Below are 16,463 nucleotides of genomic sequence, written 5' to 3' on the forward strand. Positions count from 1 at the left end.
TAGCGACGTTAATTTAGCCAGATTAATAGCGAATGCCATGGCGACGGCTGCATCTCGCCAAAATGAGCGACTGGAAATTCAAGCAGTTAGACAAACGGAATTGTTGACACAAGCGTTAGAAAATGGATTCCAGAGATTGTATTCAGTAGTAGCGACACACCAAGTGAACGCTGAGGAAAGTACACAACAGGCAGCGAACTTACGTAGCCAAGTATCAGCAACAGCAGCTAGTGAGCAGGCAAGTAATGGTAACAGTATTTTGGAGATTAGACCAGACAGAATAAGTCAGGTTATAAGAAGTTGGAAGTTAAGGTTTAATGGCAAGTCCGGTATATTAGTGGACGAGTTTATTTATAGAGCGGAAGCAATGACCCATCAGGCTTTAGAAGGTAATTTCGTAGTTCTGTCGCGGTATGTTAGCAATTTGTTTGAAGGAAATGCTAGTGAGTGGTTATGGAGATACCACAAGAAGGTATCACACATCAAGTGGTTAGACTTATGTAGAGCCTTGAGGGAACAGTTTAAAGACGAGCGTACCGATCAGCATATTAAAGCTGCTATCAGCAAACGCAGACAAGGGGATAAAGAGTCGTTCGACGAATTCTACGAGGCGATAGTGGCACTAGCAGACAAACTGTCTACTCCGTTACCAGAAATTGAGTTGCTAGAGCATATTCGGGCTAATCTTCTGCCCGATATTCAGCATGAGTTATTATATGAGTCCATAGCTTCGGTATCTAATGAAATAGGCGAAGGCAAGGTTTGACTTGAAGTGATTTATTGGGGCCGCAAGCCCGGTATTTATAGGAGAACGTTTACATTGCACTGTGGGACGCCGAGCCGTTTTTTGAGCACTTTATTCAAAAATATATGATTTATAATAATTTTCAGTCTCATTACATTGCGTGAGGTAATAAATATATTTTGCAATTATTTTTAGAGATAATGGGCGTGGCATCTCGCTTCCACGGCGAAAAAACCGTATTTTGCCCAAAAAAGTATGCAAAGTATTTTATCAAACACAATACTTTTCATACAACCGTTATGATTTTAATAATTTCTTTAAATTTAGGGCCAAGATTCATAGAAAAATCTAGAAAATGTTCCTAAAGTTGATCAATATCATTATCAGCATAAGTAATACAGACACTTGAAGCAAGCAACTGCTTCTGTCGGCCGCGGAATTGGTTAAATGCATTTGGAAGCTTTTTTGTAAGTTTAAAGAGAAAATCAAGGGTTCGGAATGTCCATTTTTATGCGGAAAGTGTTTTTAAAATCTGCGATTCTATTGTTTTTCTTGGCGTGAAGGTTTGGCTTATATGTATAGCAACCAGCAACCTTGTAATATACCTTTCCGCTTTTAGTAGGAAACCTTATTTTCTGATTCGTACTACTCTTTGTGTGTGCATAAATGAGACATTAAAGTCGCGGAAACGATTTTTGTGCTGTTATTGGAGGTATTCCCTATTATTCGAAAGGTCGTATGCATCTGCCATCTAAAAGATTGAACTTAAAAATATCCAAATTGGTCCTATATGTTTTGGTGCAATAAAAAAAAAAAACGCCTTGTATTCAATTATAATTTCGCATCTAACACACCTGGAGCACTGTACACTACATGCGCCTGCAACATATGAACATTAACTCGATATGCTTTATTCCTTAATCGTTTTTTCCTGCTATATTAAAATCGCGTCCATAGCAGAAATTTGAGGTTATTCGCTAAAAAGTTAAATTGCAAAAAAAGTGGTTATTTGTGGACATTGAGACTTTTATATTTTACAAAGAATTGATTATTCTATCCAATAGTAAAAGTTTTAAACTGCACACTGGTAAACATTTTTTTTAAACTTTACCTAAAGTTAAGATTTTGTTATAAGTTTTGTTTTTGCGAGTTGCTCAGAATGACACAAATTTTAAGGCACACACCTAAACTTGTTACAAATTAAATATATTTACACATAGTACAAACCCGACTTTTTCAATTGCATCAACAGTTTTATCAATAACGTTCTTCTTTCAAAAGTTATATACACTTATAGTGAAGCAACAATTTGCAATAAACGGAAGGGAATTCATTCTGTTCCCAACACTGGTTTTCAACAATGTTATTCTCGAAAGTGTTGAAAAAATTTGAAAAAGCAAGTATGCAGAAATATGCATTGATGTTCTACCTATAAAGTGGCATCAAAACATTTCGATTTCATTAACTTTTAAAAATTGACTTAAGTGCTCAAAAAACGGCTCGGCGTCCCTATGTGCATTGGTCTTATGGCTAGTGTCCTTAACGGTACTTAAAGCTAGACATTATGCTTAAGTTCTAATTACTTATAATCTATCCCTAGAAGTATGTGGCCTAATCTTATCCCTAAAAGTATACTACACCTCCTTTTTTTTAAAAAGAAAAATTTATATTTTTCTATCATCCTTTTTATGTTATTTTTATTCTATCTAAATGTACTGTTTGCTTTTTGTTTTTATCATCCGCTATTACTATATTATTGTTAGGACCTATGCTCTGTATTGTATATTTGCCTGTGTATTTGTTATCTAATTTATGTCCTGTATCATTTTTTAAAAGTATGTCTTGTCCTTCAGTTAGCGATACTTTTTTTGTGTTTTTATCATATGTTTCTTTTTGTAATGCTTTAAATTTTTCGATAAGCAGTTTCGCTCTATTTTGTGCTATTTGTAATTTAAATTTTATTTTTTTATTGAAATCATCAATGTTGTAAATGGGTTCTACCGTTTCAGACGAGAATGGGACAGTTTTAGGATGTTTTGCAAAGACTAGTTCAAAAGGTGCATAACCATGTACGGTGGATGGAGTGGTGCAATATGTAAAGTATGCAGATATTCATCCCAATCGTCTTTTTTTATGGATATATATGACCTGATGTATTCATTGAAAGTTCTATGGCTTCTTTCTACTGTTCCAAGAGTTTGATGATGGTGCGCCGTGGAATTAATTTTAGTTATGTTAAAATTTTTGCAAAGTTCTATTAGTATTGAATTCATATATTCTGTTCCCATGTCTGTTAGAATTGTTTTCACTGAAGCGTAAATTAAAATGAATTTTTCGAATATTGCCTTTGCAACCGCTTTTGCACTTTTGTTTGGTATTGGTATTGATATGAGATATTTGGACAGATCGCAGATAATAGTAACTGCGTATTCATTACCGTTCATTGTTTTTGGTAATGGTCCAATTGTATCTATTATTATTGTGTCAAAAGTGGTTGCAGGGGTTGGTGTTATGACCAATGGGGAGTGGTTGTGTCTGGTTACTTTGGCTAGTTTGCACTTTTCGCAATTTTTGATGTATGTTGCAACATCCCGAGACATATTTTTCCAAAAGAAATCTCTTTTTATTTTTCCTAGTGTTCTGTTTACCCCGCAGTGACCTCCCTCTATTGGGTCATTATGATATTTATTTAATGTATTTCTTATTTCTTCATTATTTGTTATTACTTTTACTTGGGGTAGAACTGCTATTTCTAAATGTTTTAATGTGTCTTTTCCTTTTTGTTTTAGTTCATAAGGTATAAGTGGCCTAAATAGTTTTTCTGACATATCTATCTTCAGTTTATAGATTTTTTGAGCACCGGCTTCTTTTTCAAGCCTTGGAAGGAATCGATCTAGATCTATTCTTCCACTAATGATCAAATCGCCTATGTTGAAGGAGAGTAATTTTTCTTTATTTTTGGTAATAAAGCATTTGCATTTTTTGAATTTAATTTGCGCGTATTTTTTGGCTTCGCTAGGATTTATTATTTCATATATTCTTGGTGTTTCTATTCTGCTATTGTTAATTTTGTTTTCCTTATGTATTAATTTTTTTGTTTCTGATCTTGTTGCTACTTTAAGTATTTTATTACTTTCTATGTTTTTTATATTTTCAAATTCAATTCTGGAGAGAGCATGCGCTGCGAAATTTTCTTGTCCCCTGATGTATTCTATAGTAAAATCGAACTCTTCTAAATCTAGCCTTATTCTAGTAAGCTTTGACGATGGGTTTTTTAGAGAAAATAGGTATGTTAATGGCTGATGGTCAGTTCTGATTAGGAATTTTTTCCCGTATATGTATGGTTTGAAATATGGAATTGCCCAATGTATTGCTGTTAATTCTTGCTCTATTGTTGACTTATTGCTTTCGCCTTTTGTAAATGCCTTAGATGCGTATGATATGGGTAATTGGAGTCCATCAAATTCTTGGCTGAGGACGGCTCCACATGCGATCTTGCTTGCATCAGTTGTGATACAGAATTTTTTATTGAAATCTGGATATTGAAGTATTTGTGGGCTTAATAATTTGTTTTTTAAGTATTCAAAAGCTGCTTGACAGTTTGCATCCCAGATAAATTCTACATTTTTCCTAGATAATCTATTGATAAATTGTGCATGGTATGCAAAGTTTGGAATGAATCTACGGTAGTAATTACAGAATGCTACAAATCTTTTGGCTTCGTCGCCATTTTTGGGAGTCGGGTAATCTTGAATCGTTTTGAACTTGCTTTCGTCTGGTAAAATTCCTTTATTTGTGCATTTGTGTCTTAGAAAAGTAACTTCATGTCTGAAGAAAGAGCATTTGTCTGGGTGCAATTTTAGGTTATAATTTCGGCAAGTTTCAAAAACATCCCTTAAGTTTCTGAACATGTGACTTTCAGAGCAACCAATTACAATTAGATCATCCATATAAAGGAATGTTTGGGATGGTGATAGACCCGTGAATGCAAGGGACATCATTCTTTGAAACGAGTTTGGTGCAATTTTTAATCCGTATGGTAATCGCTTGAATCTGAATGAGCCCTTATCTGTGGAAAATGATGTTATGTCCCGAGATTTTTCTTCTAATTCTACTTGATGAAATCCTGATATTAAGTCTAAACAAGAGAATTATTTAGCGCGTCCTAGCTGGATATCGTCAAGGATATCGTCCATTCTGGGTAGTGGGAATGTATCCGCTACTAGTTGTTTGTTAATTTTTCTATAATCAACTACCAATCTCCACCGTTTTTCCTTGCTGCCAGGTAGCGACTTTTTAGGAACCAATAAAATCGGACTATTGAACTCAGACATTGATGGTTCAATAATATCATCATTGATCAATTTGTCCACTTGTTTATTGATTTCGTTTTTTTGACTGTGTGCTAGCCTGTAGTTTTTGGTGTAGACTGGTGTTGTGTCTTTGAGTCTTAATTTTTGTTTATAGAAATTGTTGGACGATATTTGTTCAGATTCTATTGCGAATACATCATCAAATTCTGAGCATAATTTATGTAGAGGTTCTTTCACGAAATCGGGAAAATGGGGTGCTAGTTTGTTCATTATTGTGGATTTATGTTTTGAATCATGTTGTTTGTCTATTTTTAAGATTTCATAATCGGACAGTTTTTCATTTAATAGGTTTATATTTGTAATTTGCACGTCTGTGTTGTTAGTATTTAATATGCGGACATATGGGTTAGTCTTAGAAGCAGTAGTGTTTGCGACGAATACCCCCGGGTGTAATTCTTGATTAGGGATAAAGATGTTATTGTTGTTTGAGGATATTGTAATGCGTACAATTTTTTTCTGTTCTAGGTGGAATATGGAATACATATGTGTTTTGACTGATCCCTATATTGATTATAATTTTATATCTTGATTTATATGGATCTATTATCAATTTGTTGGTGGAATAATTGAGTGTGCAATTGAATTTTTTTATAAAGTCAAGCCCCAAGATTCCGTCACATGGGATGGGGAAATCATTTTCTATTACTTGGAAGGTGTGTACCGTTGAGAGGTTCCTGACCTTTAGTTTGGTTTCGCCTATTGTAAATAGGACGTCTTTGCCTATTCCACTAAGTTTTGTCCGTTTTTGTATGTTAACTGTATTGTCTTTTCTTAATATTTCTTGTTTTATTAGTGATACATCAGCTCCTGTGTCTAGTAGTAATTTTATTGTCCCTACATCGTCAAAGTTTAAAGTTATGTAGCTATTAAGGTTGCAATTTAAATTATATATTTTATTTGTTCGATTTTTTACACCAGGGGACTTTTGGAGTTTTCCGAATTTTCTTCTACATTTGTAAATCTAACATTATTTTGTTGTGTTTTAGGAGGATAATTAGTTTTGGTACATCTATTGTTATAATTTCTTCGATTATAATTATTACTATAGTTATTGTAATTCCTAGTATTGTTATAGTTAGTATTATCATTTGGGTTTCTATTTTGGTAATTATTATTATAATTTCTATTATTATTGTACGAGTTCCTTTTTTTGTAATTGTTTCTTTTAGTATAAAACACGCTGTGATCTTGTTCTATATTTGTAGATGTATTTACAAATTTAGCTATAACATCATTCATTTCAGTAAAATTGCCTGCTTCTATTATTGTTCTGACTTTTTCGTTATCGCAGTTCTTTATGATTGATTTCACTGCTGTTTGAGTGGCATATTTCTTTGCTGTTTCAGGGTTTACGTTGTCTGTTATGAATGCGCGTTTCAATGATTTAGTAAGATTTTCTATTTCTGACATAAATGAATTTGCGTTCTTGCCATTTTGTTTTAAATTCATTAATCTTGCCTCTGCTACCTGAACTGTTTCACCCTTAATTTCTTTCTTTAATGTTTGGATTATACCATTTATAGTGTTTTCATTAGTAACTAGTAATCTAACGTCCCCTTTTAGTTTTGTTTTTATGACTTTAATTGCTGTTTCTTCATGTTCTGCTTTTATTTCGTTGATTAATTCCAGTGAATCTATGAAAATTTGAATTGTTTCTACTCCACCATCATACTCTTGAATCAGCTTAGAAGCTGTATTAAGAAATTCAATCTTTGTTTGCACCATCTTTGGTTTTGTATTATCTTGAATGTTTTCTGGGTTATCTTTTACAGCTGGTTCTTCTGTGTCTTTTGCTACTAGAGGTTCAAAAGTTGCTTCTAGATTCGAATCTACCGGTATTGTGAATTTTATATTAAGTTTTGTTGCTATACTTATTAGTTGTTTATTTAGACTGTATATTAGCTCAGTAAAGCTTTTACTGCTAGATTCATTGCATATGTCTGTACTGCTACTCTTTATTCTATTATAACTGTCGAAGATAGTTTCAAGGTGCTTGTTTATGGTTTGAGGGTGTATATAAATTGTTTTATTTAGGCACTTGTATGCTTTCTGAATTTTTAATTAAAATAATTTTGTTCTCTTAATTATTTCATTTTCTGATTCTCCTATTATTTTTTTTTTTGTTATTGTTTTTTTTCAAATTGTTTATAATTCTATTTTCTAATATTTAATTAAAAGACGTAGTAGACGTAGTCGTACAACGCTCAGTACGAACAAGTGGCCCATGTGACACCAGGCCCGGGCCTGTTACGAATGACCCTAAGTAAAGTTAATGTTACAACCTCTACCCGCTCCGACCTAAGGGCATAGGCGTATTACATATATAAACATAAATTAAACTAAAGAAATAGAAAATATTAAATGTAATGAGATAATAGGTTACATATAAAAAGCAAACAGGATAGGTCAAAATAAAGATGATTACAACTAATTTCGAGCGAGGAAGGACAAGATCGCAGTTTTTATACCCGGAAGCGATGTTTCGGAACCGATAACGTGCCAAAGTCTGTTGTAGTCACTACATAGTATACGAAAAGGTTCATGCAGAGAAAAGTTAGTTGTACAAGTGGGAAGTAAAAGCGGTGTGTAATTGCGGGTCCTTCTAGATGGAACAGAAATGTAATTTGGCTCAACAGGTCAGAGGAGTCAATCTCACCATTCAAAAGTTTGTAAAGAAAAGTTACACCAAGCATTGTTCTACGATTAGATAAAGAAGGAAGGTTAATTAACTGAAGTCGACTAGAATAAGATGGAAGTTGTACAGTTGGATCCCAGCGCAAATCACGAAAGGCAAAGAGTAAAAACTGTTTTTGTACAGATTCTAATTTGTTTTGATAAAACTCATATTGAGGAGACCAAACAATAGATCCATATTCTAATATGGGACGGACTAAAGAAGTAAAAAGTATTTTGGTAGTATATGGACCCTTGAACTCCTTCGACCAGCGCTTTATAAAGCCAAGAACACTTTTAGCCCTACTAACAGTAGTCGATATATGCTGATTAAAACTAAGTTTGTGGTCGATTAAGATCCCTAAATCTTTTACAACCAAGGAAGTATTATTAATTTTTTCTGAAGGGAAATTATTTAAAAAGTAACTCGTTAATTGGGGAGAACCTCGATAAAAAGACATAACTTTGCACTTAGAACAGTTTAGAGATAACAAGTTAGTCCTACACCACCCCTGAAAAGCATTCAGGTCAGCTTGCAAGGTATGACATGAGAAAGAGTCTACGATGCGATTAGCGATTTTTACATCATCGGCATACATAAGAACTCTGGAATTTAAAAGAACGGTGGGGAGATCATTAATAAAAATGGTAAATAACAATGGGCCAAGGTGACTGCCCTGTGGGACTCCTGATTCAACACAAATGAACTTAGAAAGAGAGGACCTAAAAAGAACCCTCTGCCTCCTATTGCTTAGATATTGTGAAATCCAAGCAAGCAGAGCATCCGGAAAGCCAACTAAATTCAGCTTATGTAATAGTAAGGCTTGGTTTACCGAATCGAAAGCCTTACTGAAATCCGTATATATAACATCAGTTTGCTTTTGTTTCTTAAAACCTTGGATTACAAAGATGTAAACTGTAAAAGGTTAGTTGTGGTAGACGTATTCTTGACAAACCCATGAGGTATGGCGAAAAAATAGATTTACATAAATGCTGTATTTGAGACGTCATAATTTTCTCAAACAGTTTAGGTATCGCTGACAACTTAGAAATTCCTCTGTAATTAGCGACGTCGGATTTATTGCCACATTTGTGAAGAGGTAAAATTAACGAATCCTTCCATATAGTTGGAAACTCGGACAGTGTAACGGACAACTTAAAAAGCTTAAGTAAAGGCGAGCACAGTGACTCCGCACAGAACCTCAGGACACAAACGGGAATACCGTCTGGGCCCGGTGAGTATACCGGCTTAATCGTCATTAGTTCCTTAGCTACCGAACTTTGCGTTATAATAGGACTAAGAATACAGTTGGATTTCGTTATAGGATATGGATATATCTGACTAGAGTTGTACTTAGTAGATATGTATGTAGTCGAGAAGAAGTTAGCAAATAAATTAGAAATAGATTGATCAGAAGAGGCCGAATCATTATTAAAAACTGCAAACGATGGAAGGGAGATAGAATTTCGCTTTGAGTTCACGAAACTGTAGAACTCTTTAGGATTTTCGGAGACTTGAAACTTGCAACGTTGTAAGTAATTATTATAGCATTTAGAATTAGAAACAATAAAATTCGATTTAGCAACCTAGTAACGAGACAGATCCGATGATAGACCCGTGACTATATTTTTTGTAATACCTAGACTTAAGATTCTTCAGTTTTGACAGCCCCCGCGTAAACCATGGTGATTTTTGCGTCACCACAGGAGAGACTAGGGGTACACAGTCATTAAAGTTTGAGTCAACAGTGGTATAAAATAAGGAAATGGCGGAATTCATATCCGTACAAGTGTATAAATTAGTCCAATCGGTATTAAGAAAATCGGTATTGTTTAGTGCGACAAAGTCAGTCTTCCGAAAACATCGGGTGCGTACCGTAGGATCACACTTGGAGATGGGCTCGCGGCTGGAAAACTCAATAGATAACTCTAAAGTTGGATGATAACTATCCTCTGGTAACACCATTGGACTAGTTCTAGATACTTCACAAAAACTAGGATCAGAAGTAAAAATCAGATCCAGAAATCTGACAGACGTATTAGAAACCGAATTCAGCTGGGCCAACGAGAGCTCAAACAGACCATCAATTAAATCATGACACCCAGAGGGCAGCAACGTTTTGCTACCATTAAGTGTTGACCAAGTCATAGTGGGCAGGTCCCCAAGGACAATTAATAAGTCTCTGTCAGAAAGTAGTTGAAGTATTAATTTAATAGAATCTAAGTGTAGCAATTAGGTTGGCCATTCCGATTGGGGCGGAATGTAAGAACAGGTAACAAAAATGGAAAAAAGAGTAAAAGATACCTTAACGCATATAAATTCGATCCTACTTGAGACAGGTATTGTTATCAGACCCGATGATAGGGCGGAATCTACAGCAATAAGAACTCCACCACCCCTACGATCAGTACGATCACGTCTAAAAATATTGAATTGACTGAGGCGTCAAAAACGTCAGGTTTTAACCAAGTCTCAGTAAAGACAATTAGGTCAAAATCAAAAGACAGACTATCTACAAAGAGTTTAGTGAATTTAGTACAGTGACATTCTGATAGCCGACGGAGAAGGAAGTTGTTAGTTTTTTGATAGAGTAGAAGAAGGAATAGGTAAGGAAGGTGTGGGAATAGATGAGGAAGAAAGAGGAATAGATGGCAAAGGAATCCTTGTTTGGCCCCGTGTCTTCCTTTTTCTGGATGTAAACTCCTTCACAATTAAGCTTTTCGGCCAGAAGCTAGAACTGCAGATACAGTCACAGAACTCAATTGGAACACTGATTTTAAAAGATGAAATTTCTTTAGAATATAAAAATTTCAACTTTTCTATTGATATATTGGAGACATTCAGTTTAGCCCGAATGTGGGCCATGACATCATCCGATGTAGCATCAGGGAGAAGTCTCGAAACAAAAATGTGTTTTTTAGGTGGCACTCCCACTAATGGTTTCGGCATTGCAGGTATTGCATCAGCTAACGCATTAATTGTAGCATCAGTTGCAATAAGTGGCACTCCGGCACTACTTTCACTAGAATCCCTATCGGCAAAATCCATCGGTGTAGATTCTTGCCCAGACAAAACGGACACTACAGACATCGTCTGCGGAATTAGAGTTGGCATTGGTTGAGAGGGGGTCGGAACCGATATAAATGTGGAGACCGGCAAATACAAGGACAAATCAGAAGTCTGTTCTCCTGCCTTCTTACGCTTTCGAGACTCAGTCAGTAGCGTTAAACTCATCAGGTTATCCTTTGTTTGCCGCATGAAAAGTTCCATTTCATCTTCCACGATACGGCATGACTCACATCCCCATTTGAGACCCTTTTTTAGATCTAAAAGATCCTTTACCCTGCATGTAAAGCCGGCGCACTTAACATGTACTGTAGTTTTACACAACCAACAGTAAATAAAACTATTCAGGGGGTGGGGCGGGCTGGAAACAATTTTTAATCGAACAGACAGGCATTATGAGTTAATAAGATGAATCAATAGCCAAACAAATAAAAATGAGATATGTATTGGTATTAAAATATATAACTCACTCTGAGGTCCAGAAATAATAAGAAGAAAGCGAAATATTGAGGGTGCACAAGGGTTAAAAGATAAAGAGAGCACTATAGAGTCTAAATTACAGACACACAACAGACTGCAGTATGAGCGCAAATAACGGCGACGAGTGAAACGAAAACGAAAAAAGTTAAAGAGCGCGAGCGCGGGAGCTAGAAATCACAAAAACAAAAACACTGCAACAAGAACTCACAGAAATTGCAAGACAACAACAAATGAGCGGTGCTTGTGATTTACAAGAAGGAAAAAAAAGGTGGGAAAGAAAGAAAGAAAGAAAAAAAAAAAAAAACCAACAAAGGTTTTAACAAAATTAAGGTTGTTAAAAATTATTAACACAAACACACAAAAACGCAAACGAGTGATATGGTGCAAGTTAGATTTAATATTATAATTATAATTTTCGATCGCGATGCCGATAAAACAAAATAAAAAAAATTATAAAATCAGTTAAAATGCGGGAGCTTAAAAAAAACACGTCCGACTTCCACGAGAGCGTTGATGTATATTATTTCCAAAAAAAATTTTGCAATTTTTCTTATAGGGTATTTAGACTTCGTTATTGGGCAGTTTTGATCTTGTTGAGCTTGCTGCGATCAGAAAGCTTTATGTGTGCTTGCAAGCTTTGTGAATTTTACTTGAGCTTTTTTTTCAAAAGTTTGCTTTGATCGCGGCAAGCTTTTCAAGTGTGCTTTTGTTGTTTGTGCACTTTTGACTGCACATGTTTGACATGTGCTCTTCTTTAGGGTATTTTGGCAATGATAGACTTATTCAAATAAAGAAATTTATAAACAAAATATATTAATATTTTTCCATTTTTTTTCATTTTTTTTTTTTTTTTGTGTTTTTGTTTTTGTGTATTTACATTAATTTATAGTGGCAGCGCAAAAATCGCCTCTTACCACAAAGGTGCTATTATGAACACTCTTTTTTATTAAATTGATTATTAAAACTCTGCTGTTGTTGCCGCCTTGCCTGCTGATTTCTCTCGTGCGTTTTCTCCAACTCATCTATCCTGCTCCAGAGTTTGCACGCTTCTGCCCAGGGTGGTGGCGGAACGCTGTTGATTTGCGCCAGTAGAGTTGCACGTTGCTTCCTAAAGCGGACCAGGTGGCCGCCTCGGCGCTTTGGCCTTAGGACAAGGGGGGATTGCCGTCAGCGCGTCCTCCTCTCGCCTCCTTCTTGCCAGTTCCGCTCGTGCTGCAGGTTGCCTGGCTCGGTATTCCTCGATAGTCAGCGGCCGTGGTCCGTCCAGCGGGCAGTCCTCCAACGCCTTTTGTAGCGCTTCTTTATCCTTTGGCATTGATACTTCAGCCTGCTTCCCTTTTTTTCACTTTTGCCTTTTTTGTTAGCAAGGATTTATTTTATTTTGCCTTTATTTTATTTGTTGCCGATAGTAGGCAGGATCGCCATGAAATAGGCGAAGGCAAGGTTTGAGTTGAAGTGATTTATTGGGGTCGCAAGCCCGGTATTTATAGGAGAACGTTTACATTGGTCTTATGGCTAGTGTCCTTAACGGTACTTAAAGCTAGACATTATGCTTAAGTTCTAATTACTTATAATCTATCCCTAGAAGTATGTGGCCTAATCTTATCCCTAAAAGTATACTACACTAAGTTAAGGCAGTTAGTGCGTACTAGGGAAACCTTTATGCAGACAGTACGGAAACCATTGAGTGTACCACCAAGACCCATGCCTAGGAGAGTGGTAAATGCAGTGAGCATTCAAACAGAAGAAGAGTCCGAGGTTGAAGATGAGGTGCCAGTGGTGGAAGCAGTTAACTTGGTTTGTTGGAACTGTGATACGGCGGGTCATCCATATCAAGAGTGTGTAGCAGAACGGCGAGTGTTTTGCTATGGCTGTGGTAAGCCAAACACGTATAAGCCATCTTGTGCCCATTGTAATGATCATTCAAAAAACCCGGCAGGTCAGACAGATGGTCTCGAGGGCCAGCAATACAGATTAAAGGAAACACTAGGGTTAGAAGAATATTTGCCCGAATTTACGCATATCTCTGAGGAGAAATCGTTGGAAATATCTAAATATTCCGAACCGGAACCAGTAGAGTCGCCTAGATTAGGAATTTATTGGTCACAGACTCGTTCAAGAGAGCGAAGGAAGGCTTTTAATAAAGGTGTTAAAAAGGAGCGAAAGCTAATAGCCTCGGCGGTAGTCGGCAATGTTTTTGATATCCGCCCTTATGCAGAGGTAAAGTTATTCAATAGATTAATAAGTGGCCTCATGGATACTGGGGCTAGTATAAGTTGTGTGGGTGGCAGTTTTGCCGAAGAATTATTGGCTGTAAAACAGAATATTAGGCCAATGTCAAATAAACTAAATACTGCAGATGGAACTCCCCAGCATATAGTAGGAAAGATAAGTACTGAAGTTAATTTTAGAGGAAATAGTAAGATATTGAAATTTTATATAGTCCCTGGGCTAACCCAGGATCTCTACTTAGGCATAGGTTTTTGGCTCGCTTTTGATTTATTACCATCTGGTCTGTCATTAGGACCGCTACAGATAGCTAGTTTAAGCGTAGAGGATACGGCGCAACGGATGTTAGACAGTAATCAGAAGCAACGTTTGTCTGAATGTATGGGTTTGTTTCCATCATTCGCTAAGTTGGGACTAGGGAAAACGCAGCTGCTGTCACATTCAATAGATGTTGCTGGTGAAGCACCAATTAAGCAGCGACACTATCCTATGTCACCAGCAAAGGAACAATTAATATATGAAGAGTTAGATCGCATGTTAAAATTAGGAGTTATTGAGGAATCTCAAAGTGCTTGGTCTTCGCCCGTGGTGTTGGTGAGTAAGCCAGGAAAACATATGTTATGTATAGATAGTAGACGGGTGAATGCCGTTACAGTTAAGGATGCTTACCCAATGCCAATCATAGACGGCATCCTTAGCAGATTACCTAAGGCCGAGTACATTACAAGTCTCGACTTGAAAGACGCGTATTGGCAAATTCCTTTAGAGCCTGAGTCACGGGATAAGACAGCCTTTTCAGTAGCAGGTAGACCCCTGTACAATTTCAAAGTAATGCCTTTTGGATTATGTAACGCGGCGCAAACCATGTCCAAACTCATGGATAAAATAGTGCCACCACATCGGCGTCATCAGATATTTATCTACTTGGATGATCTGTTGATTGTCTCAGATTCGTTTAACGAGCATATAACTCTGCTTACAGAGCTATCCAAATGTATATCCGATGCAGGGTTAACTATAAACGTCGAGAAAAGTCATTTCTGTAGAAAGAATGTCAAGTATCTAGGGCATATTGTAGGTGAGGGAACGATTAAGACAGACCCAGATAAAATATCCGCCATAGTCGATTTTCCCACCCCAAAATCGGTTAAACAAGTTCGGCGCTTTTTAGGAATGGCGGGTTGGTATCATAAATTCATTCAAAATTACGCTGCTCTTGCGTCTCCAATTACCGATACTTTAAAACATAAGCTTAAATTCATATGGACAGCAGAAGCTCAGTCAGCATTTGAAGACTTGAAAACACGTTTAAGCCAGGCACCAGTTTTACATAGTCCCGATTTTAAAAAACCTTTCTCCATAAACTGTGACGCCAGTCATACGGGAGTGGGCGCAGTGTTAACCCAGTTAACAGAGGATGAGGACGAAGTACCCATTGCGTTTATGTCAAAAAAACTGAACCAGGCACAAAGAAACTACTCAGTTACAGAGAAAGAGTGTTTGGCAGCTGTGTTAGCAGTAAAAAAATATAGGGCCTACGTGGAGGGTCAAGAATTTTCTATCATAACCGACCATGCTTCTTTAAAGTAGTTAATGAGTCAATCAGACTTGAGTTCTAGGTTGGCTAGATGGTCTTTGAAACTTCAGGGATTTAATTTTACCATTTCACATCGAAAAGGTAGTCAAAATGTGGTGCCAGACGCTTTGTCCAGAGTTTTTACCCCTGATTTAGCGGTATTAGATAGTGATTTAGGAATCGATCTCAATTCGGTGCATTTTCTAAGTCCCCCAGTCAGTACCTGACGTGAAAGTAATGGGCAATTTAGTTTACCGGCGTAGTGAGCATTTTCCTGGGGAGAAGTTAGCAGATGATCAGTGCTGGAAACTATGGATTCCCAAGGGACTTGTGGCGCAGTTGTTGAAATTGGCTCACGAAAGCCCACTAGCGGCGCACTGCGGTATTAATAAGACATTGGAAAAACTCAGGCGCTACTATTACTGGCCAAATCTAGTGTCAGAAGTTAAAGAGTTTATAAACAGATGTGATGTTTGTAAAGCCACTAAACACCCGAATTATACGTTAAGGCCACCATTAGGCAAGTCGGGTGAAACGTCAAGATTTTTCGAGAGACTGTATGTGGATTTCTTGGGTCCTTACCCGCGAAGCAAGTCTGGCAATATTAGAATATTTATTGTAGTGGACCATTTCTCAAAATTCCGTTCCTAAAGAAAGTAAAAAAGTTTACCGCGGAAGTGGTTACCCAGTTTCTAGAAGAGGATCTTTTTCATTGTTTTGGGGTACCTGAGATTATAGCATCCGATAATGGGCCCCAATTTAGAGCACACCATTTTAATGAGCTGTTGCAAAGGTATAAAGTGCGTCACACGTATACGGCTGCGTATGCTCCGCAGGCTAATGTGTCGGAGAGAGTAAACCGGTCGGTATTGGCAGCAGTGAAGGCTTACGTAAGTCCAAGCCAGTCTGATTGGGACGAAAAACTAAGTAGTATCGCTTGTGCATTGAGGTCTACTATTCATTCGGCGATAAACACAATACCCTATAGGATGGCATTTGGTCAGCATATGGTAACCGACGGGTCCGTTTACCAAGTGCTACGGAACTTAGAATTGTTAGAGGATCGGGCTGTAAGGTTTAGTAGGGACGACTCTTTCGAAATAATGGGAACTAAAGCTAAAGAGGAGTCACGAAAACAGCATGAGCGGAATGAGAATCTGTATAATTTACGAAGAGGTATTTCGTAGGAACTTCCAGCAAAGTAATTTCGCAAAAGGATTCAACTCCAAGTTAGCGCCACCGTTCGTAAAGGCGAGAGTGAGACGCAAGCTCGGCAACGCGTACTATGAGTTGGAGAATCTACAAGGCCATTTGGTAGGC

Source organism: Drosophila tropicalis, unplaced genomic scaffold (genome assembly GCF_018151085.1).
Source record: "Drosophila tropicalis isolate 14030-0801.00 unplaced genomic scaffold, ASM1815108v1 contig_527, whole genome shotgun sequence".
Lineage (NCBI taxonomy): Eukaryota > Metazoa > Arthropoda > Insecta > Diptera > Drosophilidae > Drosophila > Drosophila tropicalis.